We start from the raw sequence: 5,722 nt of genomic DNA on the forward strand, positions 1-5,722 counted from the left end.
GGGGGGGCAAGGGTCCTCAATATTTTGTACCCCCCCCCATCCGTGCGCCGCACCTACAGGAGGAGATTGATTCAACACACAACCATATATACTTTATATACTTTTTTCATATATCATTAAATATAATCCGTGTACACATTTATAGACAGTGGGGTGCTAAACGGAAATTAAAAAATACGCAAATTGACCAAATTTAGCGTGTGTGAGTGCCGAAGGCGGGAGATTTTGGGGTCTGGGGTCGACTCCGGGAATAATATTACGATTTAGAATGGCTGAGATGAGTTTTACAATGTATTTTGATGAATTTGCGAGCGCCCGAAGCCGCAAGATTTTGGTGTTTGGGGGTCCGGGGGTCTCCGGTCATCCGGAAGTTGATGAATTCGCAAAGCAAGTACCAAAAAGATGTGTTTGTGGATGTAAGGCTGAGATTTGTAGCGGTAATACTTCAGTAGGTAAGATTATTTTATTTTTTTGTTTGTTTTATAGTTATCGTGTTTTGTCGTTCGCTGTGCACCATCTGCCGTGCGCCTTGCGTAAACTTTCTTTCAAACGACTGATACTCGTATTTGGCCTGTAGGTTGCTGGGATGAAGGGCTACCAAGTTTGTTCAAATGAATGACCTTGACCTTCATTTAAGATCATAGGGGTCAAATAAGCTAAAATCTTTAAACAACTTCTTCTCAATAACTGAAAGGCCAAGGGTGCTTCTTAATAACCAGGAGGCCTTCAGAAAATAACTTATTATGCAAAAGCTCTTCAAATCTATAAGGCCTCCTTGACCCAAAAGTTTTAAAAATAGATTATCCCAAGGATACCTCCATTTGAAGACCCCACTTCCTGTATGTCACTTCCTGTTTCATATTTCTTTTTGGCTTCAATCTTGTTTGGTAGCTGGTGTTCCATCTGAGAATTCTATCCACCTTTATCAAGCTCAGGGGCAGTTACCGAATAACTGCTTATAAGCAACTGAAATTGTGTCTGGTGTTGTTCACCACTTTTTAGGTCATCTGACCTGAAGGGTCAGGATGACCTATAGCCATCATGTTTCGTCTGTCGCCATGTGGCATGCACCTGAGTTCATGTTCCACCAGGGTGCCTGCCTTGTCTGATTCCATGCTTGTGTTGGTGTCATGGCATGGCTTACACCTTCAGTCCCATATGTGACTTCATGCACTTCTATTACTACTATGCTATTTTCTTACTGTTATACCAAGGGGATTGCTTCCTGTGTCTCCCTTTGGGGTTTTCCTTCCCCGGGAACCCCTGTTGGGTCCTGTTCTATTTCTATGGTTGGTAATGGTAAGGGCTATCAAGTTGTCATAATGAATGACCTTAAACTTCATTCAAAGTCACAGGGGTCAAAAAGGCTGAAATCTTTTAAACAACTTCTTCTCAATAACTGAAAGGCCCAGGGTGCTGATATTTGGCCTGTAGTATGTTCAAATGGATGACCTTGACCTTCATTTAAGGGCATAGGGGTCAAGAAGACTAAAATCTTTAAATGATTTTCTTAACTGAAAGGCCTAGGATGCTGATATTGAGAGCCTGTGACATGCTTGGATGAAGGGCTACCAAGTCTGTTCAAATGAATGACCTTGACCTACTTTTAAGATCAAAGTTGTCAAATATATCATTAAGTTACAGTTTCTACTAAAAAGGTCAGGTATTGCCTTAACTGTTAACCAATACTGTATAATTTGACTGTTTTGTGTTGTGTCAATAGTCAGATGACTGTTAAGGCCCATGGGCCTCTTGTTCAAATCAGTGTGGGCATAAGTATTGTAATTCTCTAAATGTTGGTAACATTTGGGTGTCCATAACATATTACAAGTTCTTCTTGATTCATGATTATGAAAATTACGGCACATAAAATGTCAATAGAAATAAGCGGCATTTTACAAAATTTTTGATTTTAGAGAGATTTATCAGAGACTTGATTTTACATATATAGGTTCACGAGGGACATGGCATGGCAGGGTAGATATTTTCCTGAATCATATAACTGCTGTGGCATTCATAAAGGAGCAATTGGTTGATGAAGATGAAGAATATGATGATGAGGACATCAATGAACATGAAGGTGAACCTGAAAAGAAAAAAAGAAAGCTGGAAAGTTGTGATATATGTTTTGAAGTGAAGACTAGTAAAAAACACGACATTGTTCTCTTAGATCAGAAAAATTATGAAGCAAATCTTGGCACAAGCTATTACAAATGGCTTTGCCCAGATTAACACGAATAAAAACTCATTAGCTAATTTTCTGATTCCTACTTTTGGAGCTACATCAGAGCATGTGACAATTTGTCTGTATGATCCTGAAAATGATTATCTCTTGTACACTCATGAACAACTTCCATTATTTTTTCGTCTCACAGACCCACAGGGACCTGGCACGATTTTTTTGAAACTAACAGTATACATATATATATATTGTAGTATCAAGGGTATGAACTCGGCGGTCTAGAAAAACTGACCTATTTTTTTAAAACCGTGATTATTTTAATAAATGGGTTCTATAACAACATTGACGGATATCTTACCTTAAAGAGAAATAATTTCTATTTCCATTGAGTGCTTGATGAATAAAATTTGCCAAGTATAAAGTTATAGCTTGATTGGCCAAGTATTCCGGACGAAGTTATAGCTTGATTCAAAAATCCAAGCCAAAATCACAAAATCTACGCTTGTGTGGTAAACAGTAACCATAACGGTAAATTCAGGCTAACCTCAGTTTTATTGTCTACGAGTTTATCGAAGTTGAAAAAAGACTTACGCTAAAGAGGGGGAGTGAAGAGAAACAATGCTATTGCAGATATATGTACGTGTAACGTTCTTTGACTACTGTTGTTTTCTCTTGACTAATCCCACTTCTGACACCAGTTGTAACGTTCTTTGACTACTGTTGTTTTCTCTTGACTAATATCACTTCTGACACCATTTGTCGCGTTTCCAATAACCACAAATTCACTTAAAGTAATATTTACAATTTATTTACAACACTCAAAATATGTACAGGATGACGAAACACAGTGGATACGAAATAAAACCTAAAATCCTAACGTCACTACGTTGACAATCCCAACTATCCAATTTAAGAAACAAATCTAAGCGGAATATCTCTAATTTCCAGCGAAATGAAGAAAAGCCTAAGTCCCGCTCCCAGCGAAACACTACTATCCAAAAGCGCACTCAATAGGTCCCAATCCCAGGGTAAGCACTCTTGTAAAATCCTGTCGAAAAAGCCCCGGTCCCAGGGCCGCAGCCCTTTTTATACCCATTCATTAATGAGCTCATGCATAAACATAACCTATATCTACAAAATACAAATATAGAATCTACCAGCATCTAAATTAAGGAATCTAAGTAAAGATTTAAGGAAATACCCTTAGACTAAATATAAGCTCAGCCGAGCATCTAAATTAAGGAATCTAAGTAAAGACTTCAGGAATTTCCCCTATACTAATTATACACTCAAAGCATCCAAAATGAAGCTAAATAAAGACTGTGAATTCCCCCAAACTAAATATATACAATGCAATCTCTCTGAGAAGTAGGTCAACTGGACCCTAAATATATACACACACACAGGTTGCATAGAGTTCAGGCTCCTGTACACAGCCTCCCTATACACTAGTACCATTCCTAATTAGTTACGGCTACTTGACCAAGTGTCTAGGTTTCCCCCAGACCCAAACTGGACAGAACCGACCAATTTACACCCTTTAATGAACATTTGACTCGGGTAATAAAATAATAATCTAGACACTATGGAACTAATTTCTTACTCTTACCACCAAATGAATGAACGTAACATACGGTATACCATACCGCAAACCATGTCTTACCAAATGCGAGTCATGCACGATGCCTTTTTTGTTATGTAACATTCCCACACTATGCTATTTTTAAGGTTGAATTAAAGTTTGCTATTATTTGTAATTAATATGTTTATCGGAATTGTGCAGCGATAAAGTTTATTTAAAACATACATACTCATGTTCCCTTGTATGATGCAGGAATTCAGAGCGAATGGACACACGTGGACATATGAACTTTGTCAGCATGATACCGACAATGATGGCATGTCAAATGGCGAAGAGCTGGGAGACCCGTTATGTGCTTGGACGGTAGGAGAAACGCCTGCCGGGCCTGCTAAAGGTCACCCAGGTATCTACAACTTACATCATTTTACCTATAACGAAGAGAGGGGGGCTTATGGAATCACTCCGGCGTCAGCGTTGAAAATCCATGGTTAAGATTTTGGTGTAACTGTCAAAAAACTGTTATCTGTAGCATCTGACATTATATACAATAATTTAGGATTATATGTGTTGTGATGGTAATGAACTATCATTTCAAGGAAGAATATGCTGGATCTTGGGAATTTCTAGAGGCCCAATTGGTCAACATAAGGCTTTGGTGTAAGTGTTGTTACCCGTTACAACTGATATTCATTTCCACATTGTTATAAGTTTTCATGTCTAATTGCTCTTGGTAAGGATACGTATTTTAAGATGAAAAATTAAGAGTAATGAGAATTTCTAGATTGCTAAGGTGTAAATTTGCATTTTACTTTTTACAATTCACATTGGTTTCTGCCTTGGTTTACATAGGTTCTTTGGAATATATATGTTATTAGTAAAAGACATGATTTTTCGGAAATTCAAGAGGCCTAAGAGATAAACCTCTCCTTGCATAATAATCTCTTAGGTCTATAATGGGTGCCAGAGGCGAGCTTTGCTGTTTTCAAACAGTTCTTGTTTCAATTTGGTCTTTTGGTTGTTAAACCCAAATGTTAAACATCGGTTCGTTTGAGACGAGGACTAAAATATTAAAGCATGGTACTGTGATGTAAACAGTGGTATACGACCTTAGTAGAAGGTTTTAATTAGCCAGCACGAGGTTTGCAGAGTGTTGATAGCAAAACTTTTTTTACAAGGGTTTAGATACCATAGTTCACCTGACAAACGCATGTTTGATTATTGTTCTCCAGTACTGTAACGCAAATTGTTGGAATTTCGAATGTTTAGAAGCATTTTCAACGCGCTATCATCACCAGAACATCTAAATGCGCACGAATTATTACATCATCTATGGCGTCCCTGACAGTTATGGGAGAAAGAGCACCTCACGAAATGACCATAGGGGCTTAAACATTTCTTGTCTAAATTGTAAACCTAAAGTGACGAAATTTAACTTCAATTTTGATATCATTTAAGTACTTCATTACCTCTGTTGATAAGATTTCGAGAAATATATGTGCATTTACATGGTGTATCAGTAATACCCAGTTTTCTTCTGTGTTTCAGGGATTTGTGAGCCGACGACATTGCAGAGATGTATAGAATATAACTCTCATTATAATATAGATTGTCGACCAGTCAACGGATAAACGTATACCGACCTGCTGTTATACCTAAGGCGAATATGATTCCATTTCTTAATGTCACTATTCAATAAATAAAATCAAAATTTTCGAGTGTGATTTTTATGACCTCAAAATATAATGTATACTTGTTTATTATTAATGTAGTGTTTTATTTGACCCATATGAAAAACCAAATTCGTTTCTCTTCTTCGTAACTTACTTTCTTCTTCCTAAAGTCTACCACCTCACATTTTGACGTTCGATGCTTCATATTACATGCAACAAAGTGAGTCTATTGTAAACACCTTATTATAATTTTTAACAATTTACCCTGTTATAACATATAAATGTAAT

At 37.3% G+C, this 5,722-nt stretch overlaps 1 long non-coding RNA gene across 1 annotated transcript; it reads left to right on the forward strand.

Annotated features, from left to right (window-relative positions):
- The first annotated feature begins 4,040 nt into the window (after positions 1 to 4,040).
- Positions 4,041 to 5,476, forward strand: LOC138320130 (uncharacterized). Its single transcript, XR_011208108.1, has 2 exons — positions 4,041 to 4,167; positions 5,310 to 5,476. It is a non-coding gene; the product is annotated as an uncharacterized lncRNA (long non-coding RNA).
- Positions 5,477 to 5,722: the final 246 nt, after the last annotated feature.

This window comes from Argopecten irradians, chromosome 3 (assembly GCF_041381155.1).
Source record: "Argopecten irradians isolate NY chromosome 3, Ai_NY, whole genome shotgun sequence".
In the NCBI taxonomy this organism is placed as follows: Eukaryota; Metazoa; Mollusca; class Bivalvia; order Pectinida; family Pectinidae; genus Argopecten; species Argopecten irradians.